The 20,795-nt window shown below is 42.4% G+C and overlaps 1 protein-coding gene across 2 annotated transcripts in view; it reads right to left on the reverse strand.

Moving 5' to 3' along the window:
* Window positions 1–20,795, reverse strand: part of LOC144828642 (uncharacterized) — a 281,177-nt gene that overhangs the window by 11,972 nt on the left and 248,410 nt on the right. Inside the window, exon 4 of one of the 2 annotated variants that reach the window (XR_013610500.1) lies at window positions 14,090–14,215. The exons of the other annotated variant lie outside the window; for it this stretch is intronic. The gene's annotated coding sequence lies outside the window, so the exon portion shown is untranslated. The remainder of the gene's footprint in view (window positions 1–14,089; window positions 14,216–20,795) is intronic. 2 annotated transcript variants of the gene reach the window in all.

A 20,795-nucleotide genomic window follows, 5' to 3' on the forward strand; every position in this document is an offset into this window, starting at 1 on the left:
GACTAGTTTTTTTTCTGTTGATAAATGGCTATTACCTACCAGAATGTCGTGCTACAGAACTGGTTGAAGTGGCCCCCCCACTTATCTTCACATAAGTTAAAAAGAGACTTGTCCCTCGTGAACATTTCAGCTGTACCAGTAACTGTTGGAATTATTTGGCATAACGGTCCTTATGATATATTTGCACCTAAGGAGATTCTGCAGATACAATATATGTTATGGGGTTCTATGGGTGATGTAATAGTACTTGGGTAACATTCTGAAGATTGGGATGTTGAAACTGTAAATTCCATGCTCTCTGAGTTGGAATATTATACAGTTTTTGAATCAGAGGACCCATACTTCAATTCTGCTAATTACAGTGAAATGTTCTGTTATTACCATTATGGACATCATTATTAACGAGCCACTTTTAATTATACACAAGGGGAACATTTCCCTATTCTCCCTCAAGGGAGTGCTAAACACACAAGGAAAAACTCACATCTTTTCTGGATATGACACATCCGACCGAACGTCATATTATTTCAAATTAGTCCCTATACCACCAAAGAAATATATGCTTATAAAACTAAGCTAACATATACAGCTTTGGTCGTTACGCAATTAGATGTTGAAGGTTGCAATTACTGGAAAGACAAAGTTGACATAAAATCAATTTAGGGTATCAAACCTTGGCAGGTTCAGGGGACGGAATCATTTTTCTGAGCACTTTCAATTCCAACAAAAATGATCTTTCTGACTGATACAGTCCAACAGACTATGTGTGGGACTGACTAAAATCAAAGAAATCAATGCTCCACAGGTTCACTGCATTGTCCGCTTTGAAAATGGGCAAAATATGAAAATTACACTGAAGAAAAAATCAATAATGTGCTGCAGTATGATACATTTAATTTCACACTTTAAAATCCTCACAGTTGGTTATTGTTCCAAGTAGAAACAAATGGTGACATCCCACACTGTCTGCAGTTACACAACATGTTTCTCTCCAGTCCAAACACATGGATTTGTCAGACTTCTTATTAGACCCCAAATCTGCATATTCTAAAAGATATATTTATGCTGCCCACAATGAAATTTGGAAATTATTACAGATGGAAACTGCAGCACATTTAAGACAAATTGATCAAGATAATTTGGATAAAGTGCTTGTTGTTGTTGATATTAATATTAATACTCTGTCATCTCGTATTTATAGTCTGAATAACATTGTGTTGTCTGTTATTGATATCATGCAAAGTGACATGTTGACATTGTATCATGGGCAAAGTCCGCTTAGATCTATCATGCAGTTTAGCTGGACACTACAAACAATCAAAAATGAGCGTGTACACTGGCGCTACCTAAATTCCTGTCACCTATTTTTGCCCTTTAATTTGACATGTAAACAACAACTGATGGCTAAGAAAGATGCCACGTACACAATTTTGAATTTTGAGAAGTTAGAACAGCTCCTATTTGCAATAGCCAAAACACCTTAAGGTGTCTGGTTAATACGCAGCGTAATCTCTTTTACGATTTCAACGTTCCAATTAACAGCTTTCATAAAACATTTCCCTGTCAGCAGATATGAACTGCTAGGAGGTAAATTCACTCATAAATTATGGCCACTCCCCTTTTCCTATCATTGTGAATGAACCAACAAAGAGATCCTCCTTACTGGAAATGAATGCTGTTCATCTTTTGGACATTTACTCATTTTCAAACACGTTGCCATCCATGGCGCATATAGTGCATAAGTAGAGAATTTGGCATGCTACCTAAAAGGAATTCCAGCCCATGCAATACTCCCACTTAAGGTCCTATTAAATGGAAGTTATTTAATGTTAAGAGATCAAGACTGTTGCTGGATGAGGGCTGGGATCCCATATATTGTATTGGTTTCCCAAACTGTCACATGCTGTAATACTGTATTTTTCTCTCTCTCGCACAAGGGGGTATTGATAGTTCATTGTGGACTTCCATTTCAACTTTGAAGGCAGATTTCAACAAGCTAGGCAGACTCAAAGTACTACTCTTTTAAAAGGAAGTAGCACTAACATCTGCTCAAGAAACTTTTGAATTACAAGTTGCAATGATATCCAGTGAGATACAGTCCTTGTTAATCACAAACCTTACATTTCTGTGAATTAGTACATCACACTTTTAATGCATCTAATACTGAGGCCTTGCTCTTTTTTTTAAGATTAGAGGCCCTTACCTAGTCAGTTCATTCCTGACAATCTTTGGAATAATACCAGCTTTTGTTCATTCCCTTTTCTCGTGTTCGGGGGTTTCCGCTGCTGTTATTCCTCAGTTGCGGCAATTTGGTTCTATTTTTGCTTCTCCACAATGGATGTTCTGTTTGCAAACCCACTGATTCTACCACCGCTCCAGCTGTGCCATGAGAGCCTGCTTTGATTCTTTGGAATCCTCTTGCTCCAGGAACTGGACCTTGAATAGTCATTGTCATTCCAACCTGCCTGGTTTTTCTGTGTGCAACCCGTGTTTCACTGCCTCTGGTGCCCCTTCTAATGGGCACTGACTATTTGCCTGGCTTTGCAAACATTGGCTCACGTGGATATTGACCTGCTGATGAGTCCATTAGTGACCCATTTTCAGAGTTGTCCCTTGGGCTTACGGTTTCTTCAGAATGCAAGCTATGGACCACTTCTTTCAGAGGAGACGAGTGCATCAGCACATGGATTACTTCATATTGGCTCTAAAAACACGGATGCAGGTTACCTAGCTACATTCTCAGCATGTTCTCTGGAACTTGTGAACTGGGCTGTAGACCAATCGTCGTCTACATAGATGAAATTCGTTCTGGATTCACCAACCTTTGAATTTAAAAGTGAGTTCATGGATACCTCTGACACACCTTAACTTGGCTGTCTTTTTGAAAATTGAAATGCTACATTTTTTTTATTACTTTTAGATCAAGCCTAGTAGCAATGCTTTAAACTTGCTTATCTTATGCCTTAACTTTTATTATTGAATTAATTGTTGCATTAGTGTCCCGACCAAAGGGGGTGGGGTGGTAGTGAGTTCCCTGTAGGGCCCATTGTCATTTTTCCATATGCTAACCTAACTGCACACCCAGTAGGCCGCTTTTGCTTTGCACACGTTACCAAATATCATGCCTATTTTTGTGCCACAAATAGGCTGCACGTTTTGTTATTCAGCGCTTCTTCTAGGATTCAGTTGGAACATTTCATGCAAGGCCAAATAACATTGTGCCCTGTTTTTCTCTGTGGTCAGACACTAACACTCAGACATAATAGAGAGATCCAGCTGCTCTTTTTGCACAAAGCAATTCTTATCATATAAGCTGAGACTTGCTGTTCTCAACAGCGAGAGGAATGAGGCTGGCAGAGAAAAAGGTTCTGAGACGAGAGAGCTGCATGCCTGAAATGTAGACCAACTGATTATGAACATTTGTTGCCATAGGTGGGACGGGTATGCCCAGACGTGGGTCCCGTGTTTGCCATGCCACTAGAGTCAAGCTAGCTTGGCTGATGGTGGGTGATACCCCAAATCTGGTCACAGGAGGCTTGCTTCAGTCCAGGGAAGACCTGGCCTGACAGAACTGTTCCCATGGGGAACAGGACCTAGTCTGATTTGCTTATGGCTGGGTCAAAACTGAAATGGTATGTGAGCAAAAAAACAATGGATTTTAGGCCCAGATCTCTGTACTTCAGGGTGAATGTTTGACATTGTTCAGCATTCCGTCCAACAGTTGTTCTGTTTGCAATTGTCCCCTAAGTGTGATGGGTATGCCCAGATGTTGGTCCCGGGCTCGCCATGTCTCTAGTCTCAAGTTAGCCTTGCTGATGAGGGTTGACACCCCATAACCAGTGCCAATTGACTTGTCTCTCTGGAAAGGTTAGGTGGGCAAGTGTGGCTCAATGGTTAGAGCGGCAGACCCTGATGCAGAGGTCTGGCCCGGGACCAGGGTTCAATTCCCGCCTCGGCGGGTCTTGGGCTCAATTTCCTCGGACCTGGTAATTCTCACCTCGGTGCCTATTCTAATCATGCGTCCCACTCTGCAACTCTGGGCAATAGCTTGCTTAATCTCCACAATGGCCCCAACAGCGCTGGGATGCCTGGCTTCACCTTGGGGGTGCCCAGGAGTGGACATTTCACAGGGAAAAGCCAGGAAGGGTTCCACAGCGGTATGCGTACAGTGCCAGGAAACCCCAGTTGGGGAAAAGTGCGCTTTACAAGTACAAATTAATTTCATTTCATTTCAAGTGAGGCACTATGAGCTAATTGCATTTGGGCCCATTGGTACTGATGTGGTATTGTGACTCAGTCCCTAAATACTGATGTTCTGTGATCCCAGGCATAGTTCTGTTTCCAAAACAGAATCCCTGCAACAAGCCTGTCGGTTAACTCCATAAGTAATCAACTGCAGGTCTAATGACCAACTGGTGCGGTAACATTTTGCATTCAAGACAAAAGTTGGGAACTTCTAAATGGCATTTTCTCTGGAATAGGAGCAGTTCAATGCAAAGCATTTACTGAAAAGCACGCTGAAGTACAATAGCACTAATATGTTAATGCAGGCAAGAAACCAGAGGGCTTAAATATGAGGGGAGGTGTGGGTTTTAAGTCCTTTGTGGCATAATGTATTTTAAAGGGCCTATAATAGTTTAAGAGAAAGAAATCTGTTCCCAGACTACATATCTTAACAGCGCTGTCATTTTATATACCCTGTAATTTCATAATCTGAACTGGTAAGATGCTATAGGATGTATAAACACACTGATATCCAGGAGACCTTGGCCACAGGGCACTTAACGTCTGAGTTCATGAGAATTAAGGGCGAGTATATAATTGAGTCTTTCCTAGATGACATCCAACCGACTCTGGCAAGGAAATGATATGTCAAGTTCAGATTTGGGACATTACCGCTCCGCGCTTGCTCTAATAAATGGTCTAAAACTACACTGCTAGGGTGCCCAGCCTGCAATTGTGAGAAAGAGTCAGAGCTCTGTGTCTTTTTTTCTGCCATGGCTATAAATCAGCTAGACAGTGCTGGCTTATCCAACTGTGTAGGAACTTAGGGTTTGTGGATTGTGTGGATATATGTAGGGTCTGAAGTATGATACCCACAAGCCCATTGTATTTGCAGTATCTCAATTCTTAACCTCGATGTGGCGTACCTGCAGGATATTTTTTAAGTCGGCACTGCGGCCTTAGAAGTCTGTATTGTTCTTATTTTCTTACCCCTTTTTACAAATGTTCACTTCTTTCAATGTTTTTAAAGCTAAGTTTTCTTATAATATGAGTTTTAACTATTGACAATATTGCATGTACAGCGGTTTATGTCCCACATGGTTGTTATCAAGGGAGAAAACACACAGTAGTTGGATGAGGGCGGGATACAGATATGAATCGCCTGGTGCTACCACCCTGTGATGTACTTTAACGATGTATATTTATTAATTGGTATAGCAATTTAGGGAGACTGTTTTATAGCTCATAGTTTTTATGTCTGTAAATGTATTGTATGCGCACTTGTATGGTCTATTATGACTGAAATAAAGTATATGAATGGAATATATACAGTGATGTCATTTCAGATGTCATCACTGATGCTATCAATGATATCATAACACGTGTTATGAGTGATATAGTATGTGAGGTTGTAAGAAGTGCATGGCAAGTGCGTAAGTTACAGTTACTTCAGTTAGCTATTACTGGTGAATTTCAGTATTTTTTTTGTTTCAAATTTTTGTTTTAGCCGATATTTTCACTCAACTGTAACCTCAATTTAATCTTTGCTTTTTTCAGTGGATTTCTAACGTTTTTTTTTTTTAGATGTCAAGTAAGGCATTACCATGCCTAAATGTAACATCACTTTAACCTTTGTTGTTTTTTTCAGTGCATTTCTGAGGGGAAGTGTAATTTTATTACCATATCTAACTATCCCTACAACCGCAACGCTTGACCTATCAAATTGCTTAATTTGTCATTTTTTTCCCCTTGCTACGAGGTACCTCAGTATTCTCTTGGTATTGCCTCAGTAGTATCCTGTCACTAGATTTCTCTTGTACGGTTGAACAGATTTTCACCTAAATCACAAAAACTATGCTTTCTGGGTAAAAATCTAACTTTCTGCCAAATTTGGTGTAATTCAATTCAGCCATTGTGGCTGCAGTATTGACTCAAGTTCCTGTGGGAAATTGCTTGGGGAAAATGTGTTTTGGGATCCCCAATTGTTCTCAATACCCCCCTTGATGGATCACCCTGCATCTTTCAAGGAAGGAGCTGAGATAAAAGAACCTTTCTTGGAAAGTTTTATGAAGATTCATCAAACAGTGCTAAAGTTATTAGCAAAACAAAAAATTAATTAACTAAGGAAACTGAGTCCTGCAGTGGTTTTACTGAAGTAAACAATGGTTAAATTGATGTTATATAGTTAGTTGTTTAAATAATACAAAAGAAATACAAAAGCTAACAGTTAAAAAGGCCATTAAAACCCACTGAAATTCACCAGTTATAATTTACTGAGCTAACCATAAGTTGTTCCCCTGTCATGCACTGCTTATGACCTTACATATTAAATCACTCATGACATGTTAAATTACACAATTGATTACATTCCTGACGACATCTCAAATTACATCATTAATGACTGTTGAAGAGAAGGAGGAAAAAGTAGGTCAAGATCCCTCACTGTTCCAGGATGAAGGCCATCGCCCACCAATTAGGTGGCATTCTTCATCCTCAGACCCCTTCTTGCACTGATCGTTATGACCTTGGTGCAAGCTGCTGTCCACCAAAAATTATTGGGGAGGTCAATGGGGATTCTTTTTCAAGGGGAGGGTGGTTATTTCTGAGAGTGATGCCTATCCTAATTTTTGTTGGGTGTGAGGGTGAAAGTGCAGAGTTGAATTACATGTGACCTAAAATGATGTGGGGATAATTCAAACCCCCAATGGAGGCTGACGCGTTTCTGTCAAAGTGAAACCCTCAACTGACGTGTGAATGGCATTCATCAGGAGTATATTGGCCTTTATACTGTGTTATTGAATAGATACAAATCTTTTCAAAATACAACCTGCATCTTGGGATAAATTGATAGAAGATGTCAAGTATGGTCCTTATGGAGTCAATCAGTGTTGATAACTAATGGCTTGATTATGAGTTTGGCGGTTCTAGAGCGGTCCGCTACACCAACGCCCTGCTCCAGGACCGCCAAACTTGACAATTTAGTTGTCTGGTGGGCGGGCAGCAAGGAGGTCCTGCGGCGATGCAGTTTAAAGGCTCAATGATGAGCCTTATAACTGCACCGCTGCGAGACTGCCACTGGACGCTTCTGCACGCATGGAGTGAGGAGTCCATGCCATGCAGAAACAGTGGTGCATTCACACAGGAGGGACGACATGTGCCCCCATTCATGCACCACTATGCACTGTGGCAGCAGGAGGCATAATAGGGCCCCTTTGTTTCCCTACCACAAACCTTTTCATGGCAGGCTCACCTCCATGAAAAGTATGGCAGTGGGGAAACTCATAATATGCATGGTGGTGCCGCAGCAGCACCACCATGCATATTATCTTCCCAGACCACAGCACCACTGCTAGAATTTGTGGATTTCTGGTGGTTGTGGCGGTCCCGAAATTATCCGATGGCCGTACTTGTAATACAGCAGTTGGACTGCTGATGTGGCAGGCAAGGAGTGTGATGGTGCAGATATCTTATCATAGGGAGGCAGTACCTCCAGGTAGATTTGTGTGTATGTGTTGCTGGGGGAGAGACAGACATCACAATACCCACAATGGAGAGCAATGTCCTAAGGCTTGACTGGAGTACAATTTGTTTATTTGCCACTTTTTATTTTTCTACTTTAAATCTCAACCTGTCCCTTCTCAAATGCGTTACCGATTTCTGTACCAATAACTATTTTAATGCACCATTCCTTAGTCTATGTAAAGCATGACTTGGAGATGGTGGTGGCCTAGCAAACAAACAAAAAAATACCTTTACTTCAGCTGGAAAAAAATCTAAATCTTATATTTCTTGTCCCTTTTTTGTAGAATTGTTGTCGGTTTCAACTGCTTCCAATATATTTACTCTTCTGGAGAATTATTTCAGGAAATAGCCCCATAACTTTCCAAGCAACACATGGTGCAACTGCTGTAAACTAAGCATGCTACCCCGGGTGAGACTTCCAGTACTTTTGGCAACACTTGGCACAAGGTCCCCAGAGGCACCCCCTTACTCCGTAGGCATACAGAACAGGAATCTCTGGTAGACATGTAAAGATTAAAGTCCAATACAGAGAGAGTCACCAGAAGAATCTGTGAGTGTAACAAATACTACAGACGTACCTTGCTCTAGCGAAACTGTCCTCCTGAAGGTTCAATACAAGGCTGTTGTAGCTCAGATACACTTTGGTTTGTGATTCTGCAATCATTTTTGCAATATATAATGCTACAAGTAACATTATATCTACAACAAGCCAGGACTATTGGCTTTGTCAGTGGTTGTTAGTTGCATAAGACAAATATTCAACAACTAAGGCATTGTTGAATCTAATATTGAAGATGCTTCAGTTCTGAAATGATGAGACTGTGAAATAACTACAGCAAGTCTCTTTGAAGTTCTACCAAAGGCTTTGAGCAGTTGCACTGCTGCAGATTTAAGATTTACCTTGAGGGTGAGGGCAAAAATGAAGAGCCCTATAGTGACCCGTCTCAGCACCTGCTTTTAAGAACTGCAGGTGCTGAGCACTGGCAGGATCCTTTTGTAAATAGAGCATGGCTGCTGGCAGATTGTGTGCATTTTTTAAAGCACACATGTTAAGTGCAGCGCAGTGTATAAGCATGACAGGCGCTGCAATGAACATGAATACTCAAAGAATGCACACAATCTGCCTGCAGCCATGCTCTATTAAGAAAGAGCACTCAGCAAGTCCAGAAGCACGATGTGTGCTTTCACTATCACTAACATATATCAGTGATTGTGAAAGCACACGTCGTGCTTTAAGGCTTGCTGCATGCCTTTTGTTAATAAAGCGCAGCAGGTGTGTCTTTTTTTAAAGTTTCATGTTAATTGCAGTTCCCGACACACTAATACACGGGCTGCATTTAAGATGAAAACTTTCAAAAAGGCACACAATCTGCCTGCAGCTGCTCTCTATAAACAAAAGGCATGCAGCAAGCCTAAAAGCACGATGTGTGGCTTTCACAATCACTAATATATGTTAGTGATTGTGAAAGCACACGGCACGTCGTGCTCATAGTCTTACTGCGTGCCCTTTCTTCATAGAGATCGGCTGGGGCAGATTGTCTGCTTTGGTTTTTAAGTATTCATGTTTATTGCAGCACCCGTTATGCTTCTACAGGGCACTGCGATTAACATAAATACCTGCCCCTCAGGGGATGTGCTGTGTGGGTGCGCGCTCCATTGAAGACACTGCGCACTCGGAGTGTCATAGGTGCGCGGGCGCCCAAGCGCGCACCTTCCGGGGAACAGTGGTCAGGACAATATCATTCCTGTCTTGATGCTGGAGAAATGGATCAGGTCTCTTCCGGTGCACTCATCCCAGCTGATGCTGTCTCCATGCAATGAGAACATCACTGCACACAGACTTTGGTGATACCTATTAAGGAACACTGCTGGCTCTGTACACAAACTAGAGTACCCAGCTTCATTCTTATAGTACATAACCTTTGGCCGTCTGAAGCAGGCATTGAATGGAGAGCATAACTAATGATAAGATCATTTACTCTAACTGTGCTAGAGGTTGTGTTGGCAGGCCCTGTGCCCTGCTCCCTTGGGCATCAGACTCATGCTGAGCATGGGTTGACAGGCACTGCTGCAGTATGAGGAGGGATGCATTACCTGGCCTTTGGTTGTGCCCTTCTTCCCACCATCCACAGATATCCAACCCCAGCTACTCATGCCATTCAGTGGTGCACCGAAGAGGGTGGGGTGCATAGTCTGGCCTTCAGCCATTCACTGTGCTCCCCCCCTCAATGCAAGTTTCCATCTCCAGCAGCACAGGCCTGATAAAAGATTAATGGTAAAGATTTAGCACACCTTCATATACTGTATTCTTAAGGCAAATGACAAAGATCAACTGAATTAAGATGTTGTACTCTGACAGGAGATGTATCTTGGGGATTGCTCGGTGCCTTGTGAGTTGCTCAGTGCCCTGTTATTTCTAACTAGTGTCAAACTTCCCTGTTATTTGACTTGAAATACCAAGAAATGACTAGCTCACTAAATGTGGTCTGATCTGGATGTATTTCTGCTTTACATGGTCATTGGAAATATATCTGCTAAGGAATGAATATGCAGACTGTTAGCTGTACTAGATGTAGTAAAGAAATGGTAAGACTTGCAGGTTACCCTGGTTTGCTTACCTGCGAAATTCACATTATGAATGGAGTTGATTTTACATTGTTAGGCCATTTCTGTGGGATTTTGTGTTTATTTGGAAGACAACACAAGTACTGATAAGGTTGATTTTTACCAAGCAGGAGGGTATACTCAAAAGACGCTCAATATGATTCCATTAATACATTACCATATTTTGTACCAGTGATTTTGTCAAGCATTAGGTCTTCTTATGGCTTTATAGGCTTCAAGCTTCATTTTGACATGGTGGAAATAGAAATGAAAATTGAACCTTGTGATCCTGGAGATGTGTGATGAACATGATCTATTTCAGTTTGCAAGCTCAGAATGAGTCCATACACCTATGTTTGCTCTAATTGTGCTGTCTGCACCACATACTTGTATAGGCAGAGCAACTACTGTCTCTTCCTATTTCTAATCTGCAGTGCCCACAGATTATAGACTAACTCATTGAATTTTGAGTGACTATATGCAGTGAAGGGTACTCAGTTTCAGCAAACCGGTGCATCAATCTCTTCTGGGCCTGTTCTTGGTGGCTGAAGATGTTCATGGCATGGCCCTTTCCTTCTGAATGAGAGGGTGGAACTTCTAGAGGTATTTTTCAACCATCTCCTTGTACTTCCAAGAACAGGAGTGTTAGGGACAGTGCTTTATGGAAGGACATTGATTCTAGAGGTAATCTTTACTGTCAACAACTGCTACCACAATACAACATGCCATCAAGTTCAGGTGACAGATGGAGAAGCATGACAGTGATGCATGCTACACCGGTAATGGCTCGCCCTGGCTTATCTCTTGCACAATGATTTCCTTTGACACAAAGGGCTCAAGTTCTGTTACACCAGCAAACATGCAAAAAATATTTTTTCTTTTTTAATCCGAGTTTTTTTTAGCTCACTGTTGCCTTTGAATTTGTGTTTTCCCCCAAAAAAGGAAGAAAAGAACAAAAAATGAAAAACATTTTATTAGTTAAAAAATATAAAAATCGTTTTTGTTCGTTTTGTATGTCATAGAGGTCAAATGAGAGTCAGTGCATGTGATGTACATGAAGAGAGGTGGGGTTGTGAAACTGTGCTTTAGAGAGTCAATGGCAGTTGGCATGAAACTAAGAAAGTGAGTAGGAGGGTTTGCACTATGAGAATTGCCTGCAAGGCCTGGTCTCCTTCCAGGCCCTGCACCCAACCCATTATATGCTAATAATCCTTCACATGGACAGCTTTATCGTTGTGTGCAGCGGGTGATGTCCGGCTAGGACCTTCTCCCATGTGTAGTGGAGATGGGACGTCAAACCTGGGCTCCGCCCTGCCCTTCGTTCCTCCCTCTGGCTACTGCTGCACAAGGCCTTCAGCTGTGCACTGTGGAGATAGGGGCAGATGACCTAATATACTAATTGCCAAATAATCACACTGTGAACACCTTCCTTCAACAGTTTGGTCTTTGGAATGTCTCAGATCTCTAGTTCAGTTGCACTATCCCTCATGAATGCACTACTGTGTACTCAGTGCTTAATTTTTATATGAAAGAGTACCAGTGCCCAAAGCTGTTCAGATGCTCCTGGCCAGTGCAATTAAAGGTTAGTGTGCTGAATAGCAAGGCTGGTAGTCTTAACTCCACTTCATGCCACTATCAGGCAATCCCTGCACCTTTACCTCACTCTTGCAGGTGCCTGTTTTCTCCCTTTGGGACCGTTTTTTCATATTTCTTTTCCTCCATCTTTCAATCTGTGTGTTTGTCCCTTTATTGCTCTTGGTAAATATCTGATGCAGAAAAATAAGTGCCAATCCCCAAAATGAAGTGCTGGTGGCCCCCACTGGGAACCTCCAGCTCAAATCAGGCACTGAATATGAAATTGTTTCTTAAATACATGACTATAAAGAGTGGTTATTTCTCTTAGTGTCATCTCACAATGATAGCATGGTTAATTCACCTGCGGTAAAGCTTAGGGGTCTATTAGGATGGTAGTCGGGAAATCACACCGACCTCCATGGTAGCGGGAAAAGACCGCCCACCAGGACCGCGGCATAACCGCCGGTCCAATTAGTATGCTCCGCAGTCGAAATCCGACCGCGGCGGTACGATCGCATGCTTTAACATTGCTGCCGTTGTTGCTGCCAGCAGCACCGACCGTGATGTCAAAAGGAGCATGTCCAGCATATCCCTGTACTGCGTGGCAGGCACTGCACAGTGCCTGCCACCTGGTACAGGGACATGTAGGGGCACCCACACCCCCCCCCAACACATTGGGGGCCTGCAATGGGCCCCTGGAGACATTCTCTGCATGCCTTTCTATGGGGGGTCCCACCGCTGCGGAAAGGCTGGCTACCGCCGGCATAATAATCATGCCGGCGGAGCTTGGCCCTGCACCGGCACCATTGTAGCGGTCCAGTTCAGCCCACTAGGCAGGCGTGCAGACTGCTACCAGCGGAAAAGTGGAGGGCGGAAAATCTCACCGCTGCGGTCGTCACCGCCAAGCTAATGGGACTGGCGGTTTTCCGGGTTGCGATTGCAGGCGGATGTCCGCCGCTGGTCTAGCGGTTGCTACCGCCGGCCCTGCAGCGGCCATCCCTCCGCCATCCCAATAGACCCCTTAGTGCTGTTTGCACTTTGAGAGACCCTTTAACCATATTTCAAGACTTAGAACCCCATGATTTAAGTTCCTGCAACTTTCTCCTTATTAAATGATGTAATTTTGAAGAATTCATCATATGCACCAGACTGTAGCATTTGTACAAAACATAGTAGATTTTCTGCCCATTTATAAACACTGTTGGCAGAATTCCAAGAAGCATTCCAATGAAAACCTTGATGAGTACATTTAAGCACACATATCCACTCATCCAGTCTGTGAATTAACCTCATCTATATTATGGAATGCTATCCTCATATGAATCTCCAGGGCCACTTTGTGGACATGTGACCACTGCAGTGCATGACGGTCCAGGGCCTAAACCCCACACTCCATGGGTATCTGACCCAACTGTGTATGGCATTCAGCCATGCAGAGCAGCGAAAGGTGCCGCAGGCGTCCAACCTCTACAGTGCATGGCCTTTGACCATGCGCCGAGAGGTAGAACACAGGTCCAGACCTTGCAACCCACCCTCCATAGTTAACTAACCCCTGCTGCGCACAGCCGAACCGGGTCTGATCTCCCTGATTCCCAAGGGTGGGTCTCAGTGCCTGGACTCTGGCTGGGCTCTGTCTCAAACCCTTCACTGTCATCTGATCCTCTACTGCACATGGCCCATGATTGTGTAGGTAGTGCTGGTGAACTGCAGGGCCTGGCCTGAGGTGCCCGAGTTAAGAATGACCTATGGTTGTAAGCAGCGGGTGTGGGCTGTTGGGCCTTGCCTATGTACTGCTCCTGTGCCCAACATTCCTTAGAAATAAGCTGCAGAGACTTGAGTTCAGCCAGGCTCTGCAGCACACCCTCTGTGGGTGTCCGACCCCCACTACTTATAACATTTGTCCTTATACAGCAGGGGATAGCTGCAGGAGCGAAAAGGTCTACCCTTTGGCAAGCTTAAAGGGCCAATAGAAGATCCAATAATAGGCTTTGTGAGTCCATTAAAGTTGCATTGGTTTTGCTAAATCAGGTATGGGAACTTGCAGAACCACAGAACCAAATTGGGTTCCACTATACTGGAGGAGACCCACCCACATGGGTCTTGGGCTCAGGGTGTGGGCACCCAGTGCTCCCAGTCCGCTTGTTTGCCCTTTTTTTGTTTTTACCTTCAGGTTTCAGGGACCGACGGGTCTTCACACCCTGTAATGGCATCCGCAACCTTTTCCTCTGATGTTGCGGCCAGTCCTGTCGGCTTGTGTTGCTACCATGGATCAATCTTCGGATCTGCAGGACTGAAATGGTCGACAGGAGAAAAAGCTCACTTGGTCAATCGGACTGAGTATTTATTTTAATTTTGAAACTGTAGAAAACTGCAGTACTGTACTGGTACCGTGGATCCAATGCGAATTAACAGGCTATATGTTCATGGGATCACACTTTTATTATTCTGTGTCTTAGTGGGCAGACAAGAGGTTTGAGATCTTACTACATGTCCGGCAATCATACAACTTCGTACAAAGCCTTCAATTCCACAGTACACACTAGAGCCATTTCCAATACATAAGACATGAATACTGCTTGAGCAGCGTATTCCTCAAACTTTAAACAAGCATTGTCATACCCAATAGATTTTGTCAGTCAAGCATTATTTTTTCCTAGCTGGCATTTGCTTTTGCACGCATATGATGCCCATTATTAAATGGTTAAAAACATTTAAAGATTGCTGACTACTACAGTATTAGTAGTGAGCAGTGAACGGACAGAGAGGGCAGTGGGTGCAAGCAGGTGCTTGGAAGAAAACCTAAATTGTGTATAAAAAACAGGGGGGGGTAGGAACAGGGAAAAGAAGATAGAGGAAGAGAAAATAGTTCCTTATGTACTGTAATGCAAGTCTGACAGCAGTGAAAGGATACAAGTCATCCATCCAACAAAAAATGGTGATACCTAAAATCTCCTCAGGAGACAAGCACAAAAATCGGATAGAAAAGCCATAACGAATCAGGAGCAGGGAACTGAGATAGAGACAAAGCCATCAAATCATAAGAAAGGGGAGAGCCCACTCTCAGTTTATATTGGATACAATTGGTGGTCTGTAGGTGAGACCTAACAGAGGACCTTTCACCCATTTGTAGAATAATAACATCGCAGTTTGAGAAATGCACCAAATTAATAACCTTTCCAGTTAGAGCCAGCCTGGAAAACATTTATGTCAGGGTTTTACGAAGCCCAGACTGAAATTGCATATTCTATCCTGTAATGTATTATTGAGGAATAATGACTCTACCTCGTCTGAAGTCCTATATTTGTAAGATATTCTTATTCACCGTCTGTCGTCGAGGAAGTATCAAAAAAGAAGCTGGAATGATGATGGTTTTTTTCTGCAAGACTAATTAAAGGTTTATTGATGTATTACTGGGAACACGACATGGATTTCTGCTAATTTGATCAATTGCATGTGTTTGAAATAGCCAACGTAACCACGGTAGGTCTAAGTTGTAAGTATCAATAAATATTTAACGCATTTGTAATGAAAAATCAGCTTGCATAGGAAATATCCTTCCACTTGAGAAGCAAGAAGCTTCAAAATGTGCATTTTATAAGGGCCTGGGGAGCAGGGTTTGTATTTCATACTCCGAACTATGTAAGGAGAAGATAAAAGTAGTCAGGGAAGAGCTCTGGGGATTCCAGTGATCTCTGATCTTGGGGTGAGTCATTTTATGGAACGGATTAGGTCTCTGCTTTAGTGTTTTCTCTGTGGACGGGGAGCGGTTTCAGTCAGAGAAATGTTATGAAAAGAACTACAGATATATGGGGAGAAAATGTCGTCAGCTGCATGAAAGTGCAGTTCTTTAGCTCTGTGAGTCTAATACTTATTTCATTTCTTGTATTGTCTCCTTACTAAAGGTAAAAGGAACAACATCTACCAGTAATTATTTTCTTCTAATCAAGCTTTCATTTTGCGTCTAGGTTGGTTACTTGTGCTGATTGGGTGATGTTCATAAATTGTGACATAATCTTTCCTTGGTACAAGGCTAACATCCTGAACTTCTTTCTAGCTAGTGTTTTACAATTGCTAACCAAAACATAATACTCCCCTGGGATGCGCAGATTTGCTAGCTAATCCGAATATTTGGAACAATGCCACTGACTATTGTTCTTTGCCTGCCTTCCACGTTCAGTGAGAGTGTGAAGCAGGGGGAAGAATAACGCATGGATGGCTAGTCTGTTTGTCTGCCTGGTGTTTGACTGAGATGGGGGATTATTGTCCACTTGCTGTTGTGCATCAACAGCTAATAATTGTCCTTTCCCCTATTGTGCACCCTCGCCTTCAGCCCAGAGTGCGATTAGTGGTGTGGGCAAATAACCACAGTTAATGCCATGTCCAGACATTGTTTATTTAATATTAAAAATCCTAAGAAAAAAACAATAGTTCTTAAGTAGAACATGAATAGCAGGAATGTATGCTGCACAAACAGTCGACGAGGAAAGGACAATGACCATTTCTCCTGATGAGGATTTGTTTTCCTAAAAAGAGCTTCAGATTTTTGCACTTCGTGACAATTTTTTTTAAGTCTTTGCATATTTCCATTCCAATCTCAATATCTTTTTCTTTAGTGCACGATAACTTGATCAATGTTATGCTCGTCTTCTGTCACAAGTTTTTATTCACACATTTTAAGGTGTTTGTTTTTTGCTTTCAAAAGTATGCAAGAGATATGAAAAAAAAAATCATCCACAGAGTGTCTGAAAGCTATGCTTCTTTCTGTTCATAACACTCAAAGGATCATTCTTATTATTTCTTTGTTAACAATTTAGCCATTCCTGGACATAGTAAGAAATGCGAGAAATACATATTGTATTTTAAAACGTTGTACATTTCTTGATACAAAATAATATTCCTAATTTAGGAAAGGATACCTTGCCTATATTTCTTACAGTTATCGCACGCATTTGTTTTCATAAAACCCGACGAATGCTAAAGTAAACTTGCAAACGAATGCAGAATTTCTTCACAACTTTATCCCATTAAAGCATATCTATAAATATATATATTGCTACTTTCCCTTGAGGATTCTGCCCACTTGATTTTCACAGTTTGTTTGAGAACTGTTTGACAGTCAGAGCCAGTAGCATACCCAGTGTGTCGTGGGCCCTAGTACAAGAAGGGGAATGGGACCCCGGGTTACCGTTTGAATAATATAAGACAACAATAATCAGGATTCTGTGCGCTTGTAAGGCCTCTGGGCCCCGGTGTCACTGCACCGCAGCGCCTTGACGCCTCCGGGCAAAGTTTGCGCTTTATAAGGCTAATATTCATTCATTCATTCACCTGATGCACCAATGGAAGCTACGCCCCTGGGTGGTGGTCCTGTAAAATGAAATGAACACCCACAAACTCATAAATTAGTGCATATCCCGAACGTTTTTCACCCTGTAAACATATAACTACTTCTATCAAATAAAGTTGTAAAAGTCTTTCCAGATTTGCAGCATTTCGTACGGATATCGTGAAGGAGGTTTACCTCCATGGAAAATATGTGCTACATAGTGGGAAAACAATGTTACGTGAGAAAATGAGCATTTCCACAAGATTTACTAATGCAGAATTGTATCCTAGTAGAAAACCTGCATGCGAACATTTCGGTCCGTAAGACTACTACTGGAAAATATGTCAGTCGTCGAGTTCCAAAAGTACTCCTGGAATTCTTTGTAAAATCCCAGGAGTTGATAAATTGACTCCAAATGTAGGAGCATCCATGCGAGAGTAAATTTTACATGTTTTAAGTGCATGCTTTAGGAACTAGGCTCCTAGTGTGCAAGTGTGTCAACGCGAATATGACACGTTACTTTAGCAAGTCAATTATTATTGGAAATTTCTAGGCTATGGTAACCTAGCCTAGCCTCTATATAAACATAATAACGCCCAAAATTAATAATATCAGCCTAAAAATTGCACGGGGGTGTCACGTGCATTGCTCTCATAATTTTTACTTTCCTTCACATCAACCATTATAAAATGAACCCCAAATCTAGTGATGAACCAAGAGCACAGTGCTACTTGGGTGCCCAAATCCTGTTGCAAGACTAAATTGCACATCATGATTCATAGAACCAAGATTGGTGCAATTTGACTCTCGTAAATAGCACACAGAAAATTTACCTGTATGGTGTATTTCCTGCCCTCCTAAATACATGTCTGGAAACGTACATTTTTTAGGGATGGGGGCAGGCAGGGATAGTATCAAGATCAATTCACAGGTAGTTTCCCCACCCTGGAATGAGTGAAAAACTGGTATGTGACTTTTCACGGTGGGAAAGGGGGGGATGCACTCTATACGTAACCAGAGGTGTAGATAAGTAATTTTCACAATAGAGAAATAAATCATATTTATGTGTGCCAAAGAACAGTTCTGCATCATTTACTGTAATTTCCACCATTTGCACATTAGAGAACTATGAAAACTTACAGCTGCTATTGATTTAGAGGAGTACTGCTGGGATTCTTTGTGATCGCCATGAAGTTAGAAATTTACTCCAGATGTAAGAGTAATCCTCTAGGAGAAGATGTCTGACTGATACCAGGTAAAATTTGGGCAAAATGACCATGTATATATAAAATACAAAATAAACAATTGAATGCGTCATTTAGTCATTAACGCCAATACAATAAAACATCATGTCTATGCTCAGATAGCAAAGTGGTCATAGCCCTCAGTTTAATAGTCAGTGTGTTTAACATCAGATCAGAATCCTCAGGACAGGGTAGCCTTATGAATGAGTGACTTCAGGGTTTAACCCAGGGCAAGGTATAACAACATAATGGTGTCATGTTATGCAAAGCATATCATTTGATGATCATAACGAGTTCCGCGGACCAGTAAAAACAAAACACATACAATGTGGAAGAGTGGGAGCTACAAGCCAAGAGGCTATATAGCTTAAAAAGTATTCATCTAACCACTCAATGTATTCCTCTATAAGCCCATCACCACATTTCCTTCTTCACTTTCACCAGTTGATATTCCTTCAAGTGAGGAGATTCACAAGGTCTCTGGTATCACAGTGGGGGAAATCAGTGACTCAGTTTCTCTCTTAACATATGTTTTAAACGGTAACCACACTTTTCCACATTTAGATATCCTACCCACTATCAAAGCTGTTAATCTCTCCATGGTGTATATGTGTCATATCTTAGCTCAATGAGAGACTGTTTTCGGAGCGCAATCTGTTTACTAATATTTGCAATACAATCGTGATTGCATTTTTTTAAAACTCATTAAGGCATTGCTTCCCGCAATCTGTGGGAGTCTTTGAAAGTGTACCAAAAGTGAGGTATCTGCAAAAACCTGGTGAATGCCCAAGACACACCACTTGTTATTCTTCCACCTCATTCGGAGGTCGGGTAACTTCCTGGTTTCCAATGACAGAGCCGCAACTGTTTCTACCACAAGAAACCCTCAGACAGTAGCCCATGCCCAACAAGGCCATCAGCTATACATCTTTGGAAAGCACAGCTGTGGGGGCGGCCAGGACAGCCCTTATTTTTGCCTGTAAACCCCTCCCTCCTTTTTGCCCCCGAAATAATTCTGCTGTAATCAGTTACGGTCGGGTCTGTGCCTACTGAAACGCCCTCCCACTCTTGTTTAAAGAAGTGCTTTATTCCCCTGCACTGTGTCTTGAAGTTCATGTCCCGGTTACAATTGTCTGATTGGGAAGTAGAAGGTTGTCGGACGCCACAGTCTTGGGTCTGTTACTTTGATTTTTTTAAAGAATGTAATGGTCTCATGGAAGGTCTCTTGAGTTTAAGTTTCAAAGTGGCTCTAGTCTGAATTGACAATTAATTGTAGCAGGCAGATGTGTCTAGTCCCTGCCCCCCACTGAACAGTTGCGGTGGTACATGTGTGGTCAAATCCATACAATATTAGTGCTCCTGCTTGCTGCAGTCTGACGGTCATTGGATGAGATGTTCATGCCCTTGTAGTCTTGATTCACGATAGTGGTAGCACCTTGGCATAGTAAAGGGTGCCACACTAAGGAGTGCCCCAATGGCACCCCTTAATGGCATCCTACATTCTCCAGCATATATCATCCCGGGGCTGAAGAAATATAATCACATCACCCCCATCCTGATGGAACTCTATTGGCTCCCCTTGCCGGTCTGCGCCATCTTCAAAACTAGCAGCATCATTTACAAAGCTATCACCCCCAGCACCCCTGGTTATCAGGCAAACAAGTTCACCATGTATGGTGTGATGGTGCACACTCAAAACGAAGGCACCATCACACTGGATACTAAAAAGTGTAAAAATAAAGGAAAACGTGAGGCAACAGGCATGTTCCCAATGGTGGCCTTTAATGTGGATGAGCAGTGGGCGGGTACACAAGCGCACACTCAGTCATTCACTTACAAGGGCACACACATACTCACACCCACCTATGCACATGTGCACTCACTCATACCCATCTAGTTACAAGCACATGCATGTACACCCACTATTCACAAGCACATACTCATGCACACACCCATTCATAGAATGCACAAACACACATACATTCATACATACACACATACATGCACTCTTTCACCCAACATTCCATAAACCCACAACAGTGACAGCGGGTAGGGGAGAAGGCCTCAGAGATTGCTGGAGGCTTCATGGACGAAAGGCTGCATGAAAGATCATATTTTCTCCTCTCATTGGCTAACCTTGCCATGAGTCAGCCAATGAGAGGAAGACCTCACCTAGTTCCTCGCAGAGTGGCTTGGGGGTCAGTGTGGCATGGAACCTGTATTTTTGTTTTAACACTGTTGGTACGGCCTCAGAATTTCCAATTTGCAAAATGCTGTTGGTTAAAAGCCAAGCCTGAAGC

The sequence above is a fragment of the Lissotriton helveticus genome, chromosome 4_1 (genome assembly GCF_964261635.1).
Source record: "Lissotriton helveticus chromosome 4_1, aLisHel1.1, whole genome shotgun sequence".
Taxonomy (NCBI): domain Eukaryota; kingdom Metazoa; phylum Chordata; class Amphibia; order Caudata; family Salamandridae; genus Lissotriton; species Lissotriton helveticus.